Here is an 18,419-nt window from a genome sequence, read left to right as displayed (position 1 = left end):
ATACAACAAGTTGCAAGCAGAACTCAGGGACACAAACGCTAAACTGTTCACACTCAAAACAGGGATGCAAAACAGTTCAAAAAGCAAACCTTACACGAAGCCAAGGTAGTAATGTCCAAAACAGTATACCAACATCTCACAGAGACAAACGAAGAAGACAGGACTGCACGGAAACATCTCAGGAACAGAATGTATGTACTGGCAATGTTTGTGTGGAATGAGTCCAGTCTTATGGGGAGCATAAGTGTCCTCAGGTGTGAAAGGGGCATGGCACTGTGGGGATAATGAGGGAGTGTGAGCAGGTGTGTGGCAAGGACTGAGAGTTGGAATGTAATGTGGGAGTGGTTGACATGGAGACATGGTCTGTAGGGCGCCAGACCATGACAATTATGTATGTATACAAATTGTTGCTATGCTGCTCTCAATGATGACTGAATGCCTGTCTTGCCCCCATGGTCTCACCAGACTGCTTGTCCTCGCGAGACGCGAGGTAATTACTCTGTGGTGGAAAATAATAAAAAAGAATTATAAGTGCAAGAGAATGATCCATTAATGATCCATCAAGCTTGACTTATGTTTTGTTTGTTCTTTGTATTTTGTCATCTTGTCTGTTTGTTTACTTGTTTTGTATAATTATTATTGTTTGATTGATTAGGTTGTTTGTTAGTTTCTGTCTTGTCTACATGTTTTTTCTTTATTGTTTTGTTGTTGACAAAGTGTATCTGAGTCAAAACAAACACTGTTTTACATGGTTAAGCAGTATTATAAAATGCTTACATATTGTGTCTAGAACCTCCTTAATGAAAACGAGATAAGGGTTTATTATTCATATGAATAAAGAATGTCAATCATCATCACCATCCATGTGTTCAGTAACAGTGTTTAACATTCATATTATTCCTAAAGCTAGTGGAAGGCAGTCCATTTACATTTATTCAGTAACAGTTACACATTTCCACCAGGTGGCAACAGAGAGGCAGCGGCGCATGCTCTGTGTGACACGTTGCCCCGGAAGTAGATGCGTGTTGTTTGCAGGGTTGCCAAGTCTGCTTATTTCCCAATACTTTTGGCTTAAGGCTAATTATTAGTAGGAATAAATGATCTTAACATTAATTATCATAGACATTGACAGTATTTATAATGATAAATGCATCAAATATTTTTATTAGGATTTTATGGTCATATTATTGGCTTTGTTTTTCTTGATTTGGCTTCAAGAGTTGTCTTGTTTTTGCAGGCGGATTGGCTTGTGTCTCTCACAAAATGTGGCAACACTGGTTGTGTGTTTTCAGCGTAATGGCGGAATCGGAGAGAAGCTCTTTCTCTTTGTTGTTGTTGATCCTCGTCTAGAGAAAAGAGGCATTTTCCACATTCTATAAGTTGTAAGTATATTTAACAGTGTAACGTTTATCACCCTGAGCTGGAATCGACCCCCGATCTCCAACTCTGGAGCAGCCACGCCACTGACGCCAGGAGAGCTAGCTCCCTGTTGGTGGAGAAAGTTACGGTCGCGTCGTAACAAACAACTGAAGCCATCTCGGCTCTCCAGCGGTGTTTCCTCCTTCATTCAGCCCAGCTTCCCATTTGTCCAGCGGAAGAGAGTCTGTTTCGTGTAAATGTCTCCTAAAGGAAGTAAAACGAGTCCAATGGAGTCTGTACGGCTGAAGATACACGAACACATGACGTCAGTGGTGGGAGAGGACATATTGTCTGCTTTGGACAAACACACAACAAGCGGTGATGTTTGTCGGCTCAGAGTGTTTGTGTTGGAGCGCCTCAGTGCTGCCGCACAGTTCATGGTCAACCTCTTCCAGAGAGAGATGGAGACACTAGAAACCCTGCTGGAGAAACAAAACAAACTGCTGGACATTGACTTTGATATGGACATCAATCTACACACTGCAGGTATGTGTGTTACACACACAACACCAAACTACACACTGCAGTAGACCTAGCCCCTCTCGGAACCCTACATAAAGCTTTTATGAAATTTGGACTTTAAGCTTTAGGGTAGGGTCCCTGGTCATGCTAAGATTTTCCAATGCGATTGTTGGAACGCGGATATAAAAAACTCAACCTTTCTTCGATCGGCGCGCTATCACCGCGCTTTTTATTGTCTTTGTTTATTAATGTGCGAACTATAAGTACCTTACATACCTCTGATAAAATCTCCTGTGTCGCGGAAGCCGTTAAGTATTTTTAATCCATGTTTGATTAAAAATGTCGCTTTGATTTCTTCTTGTTTATTTACCGTTTATTGTACCGCCTCCCGATGTGCGGTTGGCTTTGCGGGCTATGTCCCTGCCTCTGATCTGCTCCGTCATAGCTGTAGCACCACAGCTAGCCAGATAGGCGGTACAATGAGGTGTCAATAAACAAGGTAGGAAGAAGCGACATTTTTAATCAATCATGGATTAAAAATACTTAACGGCTTCCGCGACACAGGAGATGTGTCGGTATGGTATGTAAGGTACTTATAGTTCGCACATTCGTATGTCAATACATGAATAAACATGGTAAAAGCGCGCAGAAGTCCGTCTCATGGCGTGTTTACATTGTATTTGTGTGTGCGTAACTGGCGGCAGCCCAGCGTGAAACAGGACCCAATGGGTAAAGTAAACAAAGTGTCAGAAACTTTACTACATTCGGGTTCTGCTTGCGGGGCTACAGTAGACCTAGAAAGCCTGTGATCATTTAATTAACTTCGTAGTTTTTCATGTATCAGAGGCATAGAACGGTTCTATTCGGACGTAAGATTGGCGGCCTAAATGTGATAAATGCTCCGTTTGTACTCACCAATTAAATAATTCCAAAGACGTGGAGTGAAACATGGCCCTAGTTTTATATCCATGTGAAAGTTCTGGCACAAAACGTGTATTTAGTCAATTATCTCCACTTTTTCAAGAGATGCACACAGACGTCGAGATGGGCCCGGAATGATCGATGAACTGATTTTAGATACTTCCTGTTGTTTATCGATGTCATCACAAATTGACAGGTGCGCTGATATTTGCTCCCACCAACCAAGACCTTGTGGACAGCCACATTTTCCAAATGCAACAGCCCATTGAGGTGTGTGCTGGCCACTGTGGCATTTGGCTTTGTACATTGGGCCCATCAAATGACCTCGGAAGATGTGCACAGGGTCCTTCCTTGACCATCTTTTTGTCAAGGGCACAAAGAAGTCGGCTATACATGATTACATCATGCCATGCTGCTGCAGTGTCTGTGACAATGTGGAAACCGAGTGGCACATGTATCATTACACCATTTCAAAGGTTCTACAGAACATGTTTTCTTTTTTTTTGTTTATCTGGTCTGTTAACTATTATTAATATTTTACATTAAGACATTCAACTGTTTGCATAGTCTATATTTTGCTTGTGTTTGTTGGTTTTCACATTACTTATAGAGTGTACTGTAAGTAAGTATCATACTCACGTTACATGGAATTATTCCGGTCCCGCAGATCCATCTCAAATGCCAGACGTTTGATGGTTTTCCCCATCTTGTCTGGCTTTGAGATGGACTGTGGATAGGTGACTTTTGGTGTTGTCGTTCTGGTTTGTAGGAGAACAGGGCATCAGTTTGATACTCTTCTGCAAAGGTAGCAATGTCCACTTCTTGTTTAGCCACAGTGTGAGTTGTTTGGGAGCCTGAGAAATGGCCTATCCCAGAGGACAGGAAGAATTCTTCGAAATGTTTCCCAAATGGGCCAGACATTTCCGCACACCTAGCCACCTGCTCTGGTGTGTGTAGCGCCCCTGGGTCCACTTGAGAGTTTCTGAGAGAAAACAAAAACAACACCACAAAGTTAGTTTTGTACTTTATAATACAACTGTTAACTGGCTAAAAACATCTTTCCTACCCTGTTGAAACACTTATACTGCCACCTGCTGGATGCAGAGACAACCTCAGACTGCCAAGCCTATTTCAATTCAGCACACACCGGACCCACATCCCTTTTTGGGCGTCCATGTATAATGCTAATAAATAATGTCAATGACGGTTCTTGTAGGCAGGTTTACCTGAAAATAACAAAGTTTTGTTGCTTAGTTGTGTAAGCAAAATAACAAAACAAAAGTATGAGTGCATATTATTATTATTATTAATATATATTTTTTCGTGTAGTAGGTGGCATGTCTCGCGTCTCTCGTGAACCACTTACGTGGCTGTAACAACAACAACCCAACAATATCGTTGATAACTTTTTATTTTAGCTACATAAACAACTAAAGCGTTATCTCGAGTACTGATTATTATCATGGAATTATTATTCATGCTGGAGTCTAAGTAAACCGGACATGAGATGTCTTGTGAGCCAAGCTAGACTATCCCAGTAGCCCTGTCGTGTAAACAAAGGCTAGAACCACGTTATATGTAAACAACAGCTATTGACGTTTGGATTCTAACTTACCTGTCTGAAAATGCCGTGCACACAATAATGTTGTTGAAAGATATGTTCCAAACCATACGATATGACGTTTCTTTGATAACTCTGACATCTCATGACTGAGACTGGCGTATGGCGTAACATACTCTGCACATTCCGTATCTGCACCATCATCGTCTGTTGTTTTCACTATACATTGGTTACTTTTTTGTCAGATCAAACATGATTCTGCGCGCAGTGCCGTGTGCACTTAGCGGCTCGGAGCGGCTCGGCGCAGAGGACAGACAGTTCTTGCTCCGGAAGCCACTCTGACCCATTTTAAAACCCACTCCGTGCTCACTTCAAAATCCATCCGCTACACTCTTCCACTCACATGCTCTGCTGGAGAGGGAAGTCTGGTGGAGCTATTGCCCCGCGACTCGACTACGGATAAGTGGTTGAAGATGTATGGATGAATAAACGGGGGAATGGATCCCCCAAAATAATGATATTTGAACTGGGGACTGGTTATGATGTCACAAAAATTGTGTTAGGCTATTTCGATTCAACCTTTTGTCTTGAAGGCTTTCAGGAAGAAACGAAACAAATACACAGGGAAGTCATTTGAATATTCCAACCACACCTGGGGGTCTACTGTACTGTTAAGAGTACTGTTAACTTATACAAAACACCTGGGGATCTTATAAGAGTAATGTTAACTCCATAGACACATAAAAAAAACACCTGGGGGTCTATTAGAGTAATGCTAACTCCTTTGACGCATACAAAAGACCTGGGGGTCTATTAGAGTAACAGCAGTAACTGAAACACAGGACCGGTACAAGATTGAGAGATAATGGCAGAATGAAAGTAAATCAACCAGTAAGACACCCTGACGGTGAGAAGAACGCATCAACCTGGATGGCGGCAGACTACTGGACGAGTGCTGGCGCTTTGGCATGGCGGGTCAGATCAACATATGGAATGAATTCTGTGCTGGCCATATATGGAGCGTGTCTTGAGTGTACATGGTGTGATGAGGTCAGATCAACATTATGTAATGTCAGAACATGTCAGCTCCATATATGGAGATCTAAGGGTTTGAGGTCAGATGTAGAGTTGCTGGCCAGCTCCATATATGGCGATCTAGGTGATGATCCAGTCTTTATGTACGGCTATCCAGGATTAGATGAGGTCAGTGTCATGATCTTCATATATGTATATGACCATATATTGAGGTGTGATGTCACAAGGCATGACCATATATGGAGGCATGATGTCACAAGGCGTGACCATATATGGAGGTGTGATGTCACAAGGCGTGACCATGGAGGCTTGGGTGACTAACTAACTGACCGACGGGAGATGCAGGTTTTCATAGTAAATGCGTCGCAATAAATAGCCTGACCCTAGACATCTGCACTTGGGCTGTTGTAGCCTATATCCCTATGCGTAGGAATAGTTGTATTATCAATATTAAAGCTGTTATAAGCAACAATATGTCAACATTTGTTATTTTTTCTTTTCCCAGATGAGTAAGCCTGGGACCAAGGCTAGCCCCTAGATGTGCCACAGAGACTAAAGCCAATTTCAAAAATCTCTGCCACTCGCTCACTCACACTCGCACACTCCACCATGCTGGTGGTGTTACGGTGAAATTGGTGACCTACTGAAATATGTGACAATTGTTTAGACGTCACATAATGTCAGTGTCCGGATGCAACTCGTTGCAGTTTGTTCATTAGCAGAGTTCAACCTAGCTGGTATTCGGGCCATGTATTTAAAGACCTTCATGTAAGTTGTGTGAAGTCCACAAGATGGTCACATATTTCGACAGGTCACCAATTTCACCATAATTTGCCATGCTGGAGTGACCGAGATTTTGGGTATTGGAATTTTGCTTAAATTTGTTTGGTAGCGTTTTACTCATTTCTGGCTGTCTGAATACCAAAAAGAAGAAAGGAATAAAAAGGTAATTAAATTGTTGACATAATATTGCTTATAGCAGCTTTAATGCATTTAGAATAAGTAGGCTGTCAACAGGGGATAGTGAGAGACCGATAAAGTATGTACAGGTGGCTGATGTCACCTCCTCTCTCCTTCAAGACCTCTCACTCCTCCCTGTGTGTAAAGAGGAGGTTTCTCCTGAAGAGCTGAGGAGCTCCAGTCTGGTCCAGGAGGAACCACCACCTCCACACATTAAAGATGAACAAGAGGAGCTACTTTTAAAACCAGAGGAGGCTGATGGGGTTGACTCAACCTCAGGTAAGAACTGCATTACTACTAATGTAAAAAACATGAACAAGGAGACTGAATTGTTTCGACACAAGTCTTTGACTGCTGTTTATGTCACTGGGGAGAGAAAGCAGTATCTCTTTGACTTTGTGTCTATGTAGACCTGTACCTGTTCCACCAAAGAGCTCCTGTCTAGATAGACATTAGCCTGGCCCAGCCAGCGTGCTTTCTCGTCTAGAGGGGCAGGTAGCCTGGCCCAGCCAGCGTGCTTTCTGGTCTAGAGGGGCGGGTAGCCTGGCCCAGCCAGCGTGCTTTTCTGGTCTAGAGGGCGGATAGCCTGGCCCAGCCAACGTGCTTTCTGGTCTAGAGGGGCGGGTAGCCTGGCCCTATATAATTTTTTGCACCGATACCCATAAAAACTATCAAGTTGACGATTATCGGCTGTTAACGATTATCGGTCGATCCCTAAACTCAACTGTCATTGCATCTCTGTATGTATTTACTTGCGCAAGCAGAGAGTGCAAGTAATAATTTCCCCCGGTCTTCGTTCACCATGACAGCCAACCGCCATTTGATGTGTATGCAAAAAAAACAGCAAATCCGTGGACCAGATTACATAAATGACCATATGTCTTACGTCATCATTTAGAGCTAGTCATACGTATACTATATACATAATAAAACAGCAGATTTGTGCCTGATCTGCTGGGACCAGAGTACGTGGTGTGTATATGTATGACTAGCTCGCAATGATGAGAAATATGGCCATTTGTGTAATCTGGTCCCAGCAAACCAGGGACAAATCCGCTGTTTTATTTGCATACGCATCAAATGGCGGGTTGGCTGTCACGGTCTTTTTTTTGTTGGTCTGGTCTGGTTTGCTGGGACCAGAGTATGTGGTGTGTATATGTATGACTAGCTCTCAATGATGAAGTAAGAAATATGGTCATTTGTGTAATCTGGTCCCAGCAAACCAGGCACAAATATGCTGTTTTATTTGCATACGCATCAAATGGCGGGTTGGCTGTCACGGTTTTTGGCGCAAAGTAACCACAGTATACCGCTAATCAACTTACAACTACATACTCTATATAGTATTTGTATATGTATACGTATGTCTTACGTCATCATTTAGAGTTAGTCATACGTATACTATATACATAATCAGTAAAATAAAATAGCAAATTGTGCCTGATCTGCTGGGACCAGAGTACGTCGTGTGTGTATATGTATGACTAGCTCTCAATGATGATGTAAGAAATATGGTCATTTATGTAATCTGGTCCCAGCAAACCAGGCACAAATCTGCTGTTTTATTTGCATACGCATCAAATGGCATACGCATCAAATTAGACATTTCAAACGTTCCTTCACAGAGATACTGAGATTCCACAGTTTACAGAATAATTATACTGTATAACATATTTTATTTCAGTTTATATACCTTTGTTTTTCATCACATATCAATGATTTATTTTTCTTTAAAAAACTAAAAAGGGATCCAGAATATATCTACATTGATAAAACTGTATTTCTTATATAGATATAAACTTGAACCATACTTAATAATACTAGGTGTTTATATGCATAAAGTAGGTAGGTACTAGGTAGCAAATAGTTACACCTAATAATTATACATTTCAAACGTTCCTTCACAGAGATACTGAGATTTGACAGTTTACAGCGTTCGAAAGTACTTGCGCGCTCTGCTTGCACACTAGTTGGCCATTTATGGCCTACTAGTATGCAACAAGCAAGTATGCACTCGACAGAGTGCAGTTCTAGTTATAATTGTATTTGGTCGACTGTGTGCCCCAATGGAATTGCGATGTTTTACTTACGTGGACAAAGAGTAATCTGTTGATACTTCTTCCAGCCTCTACTCTGCACTGAGGTACAAGATTCAAACCTTTTATAGAGTATCTTTGTATTATTTTCCTAGACGCTCTGCATGTCCCTGTGTGTAAAGAGGAGGTTCCACCTGAAGAGGAGAGGAGATCCAGTCTGGTCCAGGAGGAACCTCCACACATTAAAGAGGAACAGGAGGAGCTACTTCAAAGACCAGAAGAGGCTGGTGGGTCAACGTTGAAATTATTCAGACTAGAAGTCACAAGAAAAGTGTAACACAGAAAGCCTGTAGAATTACGTTACGGTAGGTCCACGTCGATATTTGATGGCGTTGCGTAGAGTGGTCCTAACTCATAATGGGCAAAAGAGGTGGCTTGAATGTGCCTGAATAATGTATTTTATATTAAATGGACAACATGTGAAGACATAGAGGGCGGGATAATAATAATACCTTGTCAGAGTACTTTGAATATTCTGTGGAAGTGTGGAGGCAAGTGGAGTGTTGCTAAGCTCTGCCCTAGCAACCAGACACCACTCCCTGCAACCAGACACCACCCCCAGCAACCAGACACCACCCCCTAGCAACCAGTCACCACCCCCAGCAACCAGACACCACCCCTAGCACCTACTATGTCCAAGATATGCCATGTTTTACAAGCTCACAATGCCACACATGTTGAGCTTTTTGATTGGCTATTTTAGTTACTTTTTGATTGTTTTTCTTTTACAAATTAAATATAGTTTTTATGTTCACCTGATGTTTACATCGGGATTGGAATAATTATTTTAGCACTTAGAGCAACTAGTGACTGCTCCTTTCAACTGAACAGGACATCAAAACGTCTTCTATAGTTTGATTTGATTACATGGCATAATGTAAGGTCTTTCTACTGGTGATTTCCACAGAGCACCACAGGGAGAGCTCTACAGCATCTAGAGAGATGGCCTCCAAAAGACATTCAACGTTGTCAGAGGAACAGCCAGAGATGGACCAGAGCCGTGGACTGTTTGATTTGATAATGCAACCTGTAGTGACGTTGTACAGGATAAGTATGTAGTGTTTTATTCACGGTTGTTTAAATTAGAGCTCTGCCTCCCTCTGGCGGTTTAATTAGTATTAAAGGAACACAGTCAGGTGTGCAAGCAGTGTTTTTTTAAATATCAAAGTCATGCAAGGTAACACACATCACAAACCGCCGCCGCCACACCATTCATAATGAGTATCATTCAAAATGAGTCATTTAAGTGTAAATGACAAATATATTGCAAGCAATAATATGCCGTCTCGTTCTTGCAACTGTGTTGCATTTCCTTAAAAAATCAATAAAAATCAGCGATTTTCTTAATTTTAAGCGTAACTGTACACTCAAGGGTGTGGTTTAACGTGATTATTGCCACGACAGCGATGCGGTCAAGAACGAGACAAAGTCGAGTTCCGCAAGCATCACTGAAGTGTAATATTGCTTAAATATAAACTCCTGAAGTGTAATGTATCCTTCATCATATGACGGGGTCCTGCACCGGGAATAGCCGCTCTACAAGCTAATCTGGTTGTCCTTCTCTTTGAATATGTTGCAGGCCTCTGCCTAGACCATAAGTGTCGTAACACAGTGAATATGTTGCAGGCCTTTGCCCCTGCCTAGACCATAATGGTTGTAACACAGTGTATCTTTTCCCCTAGGCGACCTGCACCTCCCTGTGTGCAATGAGGAGGTTCCACCTGAAGAGGAGGTGAGCTCCAGTCTGGTCCAGGAGGAACCACAACCTCCACACATTAAAGAGGAACCGGAGGATGAAAACGGAGAGACGGAGCCTGTAGCCGGCACCTTAAGTGAACACTTGGATACACAAGCTGATGTAGAGGACTGTTCTGAAGATAGTGACGAGTGGGAGGAGGCTAGGGAAGAGCAGTCAACTTTAAACACACTGAAATCACAAAACACACAAAATGTGGGAGTACAGCCCCAGGACCTGAAATCATCCAAACAACTTGACTCCATGAGGAGTCACACAGGGAAGAGACATTTTAGCTGTACAGAGTGTGACAAAATGTTTAATCAAAAGGTACATCTAAAAACACACATGATGATTCATACAGGTGAAAAACCCTCTATTTGTACAGTATGTGGTAAAGGTTGTCGTGACGCAGGTAATCTAAAAACACACATGAGGACTCATACAGGTGAAAAGCCGTTTCCTTGTACAGTATGTGGTAAAGGCCTTACTCAGATGGGTCATCTAAAAGCACACATGATGACTCATACAGGTGAAAAACCCTGTACTTGTACAGTATGTGGTAAAGGTTTCCGTGAAACAGGTAATCTAAAAACACACATGATGTCTCATACAGGTGAAAAGCCGTTTCTTTGTACAGTATGTGGTAAAGGCTCTATTAGTACAAGTGATCTAAAAAAACACATGTGGACTCATACAGGTGAAAAACCTTGTACTTGTAGGCCTACAGTATGTGGTAAAGGCTTTACTCAGATGGGTCATCTAAAAGCACACATGATGACTCAAAAACCCTGTACACACATACAGGGGAAAGCCTTTAGTTAATTATAATTTAGACTCGCAAGGGAACTCGCTTGTGACTTCGTCATAATCACAGAAGCATTACATTATACTAAAGTTCTCAAACTCTGCCCGAACCCGACCAGGCCCGGCCCGACCCGACGTTTTCGGGCCGGGCCCAAATTATTATGCAAATTAGTCGGGCCGAGCCTCGGGCTCAGTGATTTTCCGCAATTTTGTTATTTTTTCTGTCTTTTTTTAAATTATTATTATAATAAAAATAGCAATTCTGTTATTTGTGTAATGTGATTGTGTATACATGTATGTATTTATTATGAAGAGGGCTGCGCTAGGCGATTAAATTGTGACAGGAGGAGGACTGGAGACGGGGGTCGCATCGCACTGGCATTTCAGACTCGGAGGCCTCGTACACACATGTCAAACCACGTGACTTCCATTGGAAAAGCATTGAGCCCAGGCGGCCATGAAACACAGACAGAACAGATCATGTCCGTCCGGCATGTGTGTACGAGGCCAGAGCAGCATGCAGCGATTGAAGCCTGCCCCGCAGTCCTGCACTGCACGCAGGCAGTAGCCTACAGTAGAGAGAACAGTGAACGGTGTGAGACTTGCTTGCTTGCCTTGCTACCGCTGGTTTCCCTCTGGTTTGCGCACCAAACAAGCTACTAACCACCAGTTAACTTGCCAAGTTGCCATATGCTTAAATATTTTATAAAATCAATCGGATTATCACAGCTGAAGAAGCATCAGGTTTTCGTCGTTGGCACTGATCGAGTCTCGTTAACCCAGCTGGCTGCGATGAATTATTAATTAACGTCACCAAACGATCCATGGTGATATATAACTTAAACGCTACACGTGAAGCACCAACCTAGATTCATAAAATTAAAAGTTAGTTAGTCTTTAAGACAACGCTGTGCTGTCATTCTCAGCTCTGACTGCCCACACTTTGATGCGACACCCGCAGCAGCCTGCCTACTAGATCCAAGTGTGTCTGTTGTTCTGCAAACACCAGAGATGGCACCACTGAGGAGGGCAGCAGAGTAATTTGTGCAGAACCTGGCAGCCCAGCTACTGCTTCTCGTGATGTTCCCACCATTGCCACTGAAAATGCACCACACTCCGCTCCTACTGTCCTCCAGAAATACCGCTTCCTTGCGTCCCGTCTGGAGGTCAATGCATCTTCGACAAATCAGGGCTTTCAGTCCTGGGGACTGATTTCAGTCCTGAGGATCTCATAGGGGTCATTTTATGAGCTCAGTGCATATTTGCAAAAACACATTTTCAGTCTTGGGATTGTTTTTGGCTTTAAGCCCTATCATAATTAATTGTGGAGTATGTTTTTGGATAAATCTGCCAGGAAAACAACTTAGATTGTAGCTGTAGTAGTACTGTTGTTTTCAACTGAAAGCGTTTTTGTGCTGGTTTCTATTTATCCATTCAAGCTGTTTGACTGAACATGAATTTATCAGATGTGGCCTCTTCCTCCGGGAACTGCCCATATATCCGAAGTTCAAGTCCCGTTAGTCTGAACATGCGTTAAGGTTGGCGAACATGCACTGCTCCCGTGCTTGCGGTTATGTTTAGGTTAGAGATGGGGATAGTACTTTCGGAACAACGAACCTTCTGACTAATGACACGGCACCCTTCCTCCTCAGTCTCTCTGCCTTCCTGCTCAGTCTCTCTGCCTTCTTGCTCAGCCTTCCCTGACAGTCCCCAGTCTCAGTGATGCTTTTGACGAAATGCCCCCTCAAGAGGTGGCCCCAATGGACAATCTGCCCCCTCCAGCCTCCACCGTCCCGACGACAACCGACCACCCGGGGGAATACGGATTCCAGCTCCGTTTCCAGAAGTCGGGCACTGCCAAGTCCGTCACCTCCACTGTGAGTCGATCACCTCAGTCAGCCACACAGGATCTTTGTTGAACACCACTACCTCTCAATATTCTCCCTCCTGTCTCTCTCCACTATCAAAGGAAACAACGCCCTTTCTCTTCCTGGAATGTGCTGAAATGGAAGCCATTGTTCTTGCATTAAAAAATACATTAAAATTCCTACCGATTATGTCACTGGTATAGGCAGGTTTCTGTTTCTGAACTGTCCACAGCCCTCCTCTGAGACATACCAAATAGATAGAAATGGGACCGTCCTATAATGAGCATTAGTGAGAACCAATTGCGAGTCTATATATACACGGTATGAAGATAAATGGTTAGTCGTAAGTGGTGAAGAATTATTTCCCTCTCACAAATACTTTACACAAAAAGTTTATTGGGACCTAAAATACATTTTAAAAAGTTTCAAGTTAGAGTGCTGTGCTGTGGGTCCCCCCCCCCTGCCCCTCGTTTCACTGCTGTGGCTTTGCTGCCTGCTTGCATCGCCCTGCTCTGACATGACGGGACATGTTCCTTTGCCTTCTTCCTCCAGCACAGAAAGGGTTAAAAATGGACGAAAGTGAGGTATGGATCGATGTTTTCACTTTGATATGACTTGATTTATTTCTCCCATTCCCTGCATATTTAGAACTTTAAATTGATTTTTATTGACACGTTTTAAATTTGTACATATCCGACAAAAAATCTTGAACTTATTTCCATTTTGGCCCTTTAAATGCATGTGTTTGTGGGGGAGCATAGACATACAAGAAAATATATTCTATACTAAATTAAATGTATACATTTTAAACATGCTAGACAAGTAAAATAGCAAAGAAAAACATGGGCACTGTAAAAGTTACGTTGTTCAGCCAGCTCTTGATGGAGATCTTGAAGCTCACAATGGCGCTAATCTGTTTAAGTTGGATATCTTGAAATTTAATTGATTTGATTCAGTGACGGATCAATCAAGTCTGTGCACATGATCAGATATTAGCTCTTAGAAAATAGTTAACAAAGATGAGCAGATTAAAATTATAAAATTATTCCGTTTTTTGTTGCTTTCTGTTTTGTGTTTTAGTACTCTGCCCAGCTGAATAAGCTGTACTGCCAGCTGGCTAAGACGTGCCCAATAGAGGTGCTGGCGACACAGGAACCACCCCAAGGTGCCATTCTCAGGGCCACTGCTGTCTATAAGAAGACTGAGCATGTTGCAGATGTCGTCCGCCGCTGTCCACACCACCAGAGTGCTGACGGTGAGAATATAAACTGTGAGAGTGACCGTGAAATAACAAAAAAAAAAACAAGTGTAATGCACCCAGTAAAGGTCAAAGTTAAACACGGGCTGTTTGCATTCTCAGGGCACAAAATGTCCCCATAAAATATGAAATAACTGAATGCCATTAGCCTTGCCATGGAAACAGAAACAGCCCCCCCAAAATAAATCAAAGCCTATAGTGTTGCACACACTTCAGTGCCCAACATCTTGAGTTTCTAAAGAAGATGGCATTGTGGGAATGTTCTGGTGATTGCAGATAGCATGGAAATTAGACTTGAACTAACAGTGTATGTACTAGTGGTGTATTATCGCTTGGTCTGTTTGTCAAACAAAACCAACTTGATGGGGGGTTTGGTTGGCAACCAAAAACCCTAAACGCTTGAGTTTTCAGTGGGTCAACAGCACTACGGAGTATATGGCATGTTGGTAACAATCATTTCTTCCCTGTCGTTGTTTTGGACTATAACTTCCAGTGTCTGCCTCCCTCCATTCCTTTGCCTAGATGTGGAGTACCGGAGCCACTTGGTCCGGGTGGAGGGGAGTCAGAGGGCCAGCTACTTGGAGGACCAGCATACCAAGAGGCACAGTGTGATCATCCCATACGAGCCCCCACAGGTACGATCTCCTTACTCAAAACGGATATAAAGTATTTATTTTGTGTGATCTGCAGTTGCTGCCGTTTCATCCTCTCATGGTTTTCCAGGGTTGGTTTATGCAGGCTCAGATTTAGCTGCAGACAAAAACAACTTTGTGGTCATGGTTTTCAGCTGGGCTCCGAGATCACCACTGTCCTGTTAAACTTCATGTGCAACAGTTCCTGCATGGGGGGGATGAACCGCCGGCCCATCCTGACCATCCTCACCCTTGAGACACCCGAGTAAGCCTTTTGTTCTTCCGTTTGCCGGCGACCATTTTGCTCTTTGTTTTTTTTCCCATTTTAAACTCGAAATATTGATGGCCTGTGTGGTCACTCCTAGGCTTTATCTGTATTCCATCCTTTAGGTTTCAGGTTTTGGGGCGCAGGTGTTTTGAGGTGCGTGTTTGTGCCTGTCCAGGCAGAGACCGCAAGACCGAGGAGGAAAATGCCAGCAAGGCAGAGAATGGCACTAAGCAGACCAAAAAAAGAAGTAAGTCTGAAGTCATTGCAATACTTCTACTCCCTATGTCCTCGACTCCTCCCTGACCTAATTCTTTCTCTCAGAGAGCGTGCCTGCACCCCAACCAGCAGCAAAGAGGGTGAAACTTGACTCCAGTGCTGTCGAAGATGATGAGCTATTTCCTTTATATGTGAGTGATGTATACATACCGTAAGGGGGCTGGTCATTGTGTCAAACATAATTTCCATGAGGAGTTTTACCATGCCATCATTTTCAGCCGTCGCACTCAGAAAAGTGGACTCTTCATATTGTGCACTCCAAATTAACAAACTGGAACGCTCTGAATTTGATCTCGCCCTGTGATCTCTCCCTCAGGTGCGTGGACGCCAGCGTTACGAAAAGTTGAAAGAAATGAACGATGCATATGAAGCATTAGCCAGAGAGGAAGGGTAAGTTGGCACAAACACTACCACTTAACCCATTAACACCAGGAAAGCATCTGTGCCATTTTAGTTTTGCAGAAAACTTTTTCAAGATTTTGATCAGTGTTTAGAACAGTGATTCTCGAAATTAGCCGATATACAAGCCACAGCGTGTCACTTCGTGCCATGCTGCAAGCTTGTACATCTGCTATTTTTAAAGTGTTTGAAAAATGTATATATTGATATATATAAAAAAATATAATATATCAACTTTGGGAGGAAAACGTTTGAGAACTGATTTAGAAGGCATTTGTATTTGGCCTCAGGTCTTAATGGATTAGTAGTGGTAGCAGCACTATGTTCATTCCTTGTAAAACTTTCATTTGTCTTCTTTCTTCAGTAAATCAAAGAAAGTGAAACAAGAAGCACCGATGCCGGCCAGTGGAAAGCGCCTTCTGAAGTGATAGAAGTGACACTGACTGAATTTGCTCTTAAGTCCTTTCAAACAGGCAGTGATTTAACCATAGACTGTAAAAAATATGGACAAAGCGTTCTCCGGAACGTAAAATGAAGCCTGTCAGTCCTTGTATTGTAAGGGCCGATACATACTCCCATTTCGGCGCTGTAGTGCCGAAATGATTTCGGCTCGTCAGAAATTTTCAGTAGCACCGAAGAGACGACTTTAGGACGGTACCCGCCCCCCGAACCTCAAATGACGTCAAATTGTAGGCTCTACAGCGCCGAAACGACTTTTATTCGGCTCTAAAATAGGAGTATGAATCGGCCCTAAGTCGCCATCTTTCTAGATCCGTTTTGGCCCAGCTGGCCATTGGCTGGCCCAGACAACGAGGCGGGACTTCCCCCCTTCTTCTCCGTTGGTTTTTATTTTGACTCGAGTGGGTGGGGGATCCCGTTCATAGACTGTAACGGTAGCCACGCCCCTCAGAACATACGCGACTTTATGGTCATTTTTTTTATTAATGGGACCATAATTTTCCAAAAAGAATATTATGACATTAGAAATGAGACTTTAAACTCGTGACTGGAAGAAGAAAGTATTCATGACCATGTTTATTAAGGTAATACAGTCTAGGTGAAGTTGGACCCAAATACATGGACTTCTATGGGGCTATGGGTTTTTCTGGGTCCAATGACAGCACCACAACAGGCCATTATATGAACTTTCAGGAAATCCCGATTTCCTCAGTGGCTTCACAAAATATCTGTCTGACTGCCCCCCTGGATTTAACACACACCATTTTCCCCCCTTCATTCTTTGAGAAAAAACAAAGAGCAAAAAAAACATATTTGTCTGACTTTATGTAAGTAGAAGAGAAACAATGGAACTATCCCTTTCAACTTGGGTCTTTGATTACTGCCAGCTTTGTATTCTACATTGCATTCACCCTTTTGGACCCAGTTCTCAGTCATGCTGAGATTCAGATGGGATGCGTGGGAATGCCAGTAGTTGACCAGATACAGTTTGCCTATGTCCAAGCTTAAAATCTGTCTAATTACTGTGTCTTCCCCCCTCCCTGTTTCCTATCTCTTTAGTGTGCTGTCCAAACTTGACCTTTTTTTCTCTGTTCAGCAGCAGTACTTGAAGTATAGGACCAATTACTGTAGGAAGACCAGTTTTTTATACTGCATTCTGTTAAGGGCATTTAAGCATACGGTTTCTCTATAGTTATGTTTTGTGCATATATTGTTTTGTATAAGAAGTTTATATTTATTTTTTTCACTTTTTCGCGTTTCTTTGTATTTTGTATTTTTTCTTGTGAAAGGAGGTGCTACTTAGGTTTGTTAAATGTGTCTTCCAAGCCAAAATAAATGTATCATGCAACTTGTTTCCTTGATTAATTGGCTGTTTTTATTGGCTTTTTCACAGATCTGTGAGCAGTTTCACAGTGAAACTCAGGAAACAATTCAAAAGACGAAAACAGACATTTTTAATGTGTAATGCATTCCTATGGTCAACAATGGTTGTACACATTTTAATTATGGTAGGCATAGCCACTTAAACCATAAGTCCTTAATTTTATCCCCAGGGTTCTATACTTGGTCCCCTACTTTTCCTCCTCTACAACAAATCTCTTCTCCAATAATGGCTGATCTACAGTAAGTCACCTGTTTTCGGAAAATGTTCGCCTATTTTCGCTCAATGTTTGCCTATTATTAAATGACTAGGATAGGTAGGGATGCTAGGATTGAAGTCGTCAAGTGTTTCTAATGCCCAAGACTTGCATACATTCATACTGTAACAATAATTTGCCTGTGTATAGTTTGCATTCTCAGGGCACAAAATGCCCCCATAAAATATGAAATAACTGAATGCCATAGCCTTGCCATGGAAACAGAAACAGCCCCCCAAAAATAAATCAAAGCCTATAGAGTTGAAATAAATACTTGCACCTTGAAACCTATGAATATATGTGAAGCGATTTCCTTTTGTTACCGTAAAAAAGTAAAAACAACGGTTTATTTTGGAGTACTGCATTGATAAAGGGGTTGATTATTTTTATACATTAATTTTATTCTCCCCATTATAGGCCTAAACCTGTTTTGTGTTTTTTCTCTCTCTCTCTCTCTTTCTTGCAAAATGATTTTCAAGTTTTGTTACATACATGGCATGTTTTTTTTGTAGTTTTTGTTGATGATGAATATTTTTGCTGTAAGTGATATTTCAGTTCCATTGTGAAGTTTGTACAATTTTTAATCATGCTGGTGTTGGCATCTCTTGCTCTGAATAAACCTTGTG

At 42.3% G+C, this 18,419-nt stretch overlaps 1 pseudogene across 1 annotated transcript; it reads left to right on the top strand.

The window, feature by feature from the left end:
- The first annotated feature begins 1,320 nt into the window (after positions 1-1,320).
- On the top strand, positions 1,321-17,447 carry LOC308333946 (annotated as a pseudogene). The gene is made up of 13 exons (XR_013966252.1): positions 1,321-1,905; positions 6,479-6,637; positions 8,550-8,681; positions 9,362-9,505; positions 10,137-10,519; positions 12,649-12,873; positions 13,945-14,119; positions 14,645-14,757; positions 14,910-15,019; positions 15,145-15,269; positions 15,344-15,429; positions 15,615-15,688; positions 16,062-17,447. The product of XR_013966252.1 is annotated as an uncharacterized misc_RNA (transcript).
- Positions 17,448-18,419: the final 972 nt, after the last annotated feature.

Source organism: Protomyctophum bolini (genome assembly GCF_963924005.1).
Source record: "Protomyctophum bolini genome assembly, chromosome: 19".
In the NCBI taxonomy this organism is placed as follows: domain Eukaryota; kingdom Metazoa; phylum Chordata; class Actinopteri; order Myctophiformes; family Myctophidae; genus Protomyctophum; species Protomyctophum bolini.
This window is presented reverse-complemented; position numbering and strand designations above follow the sequence as displayed.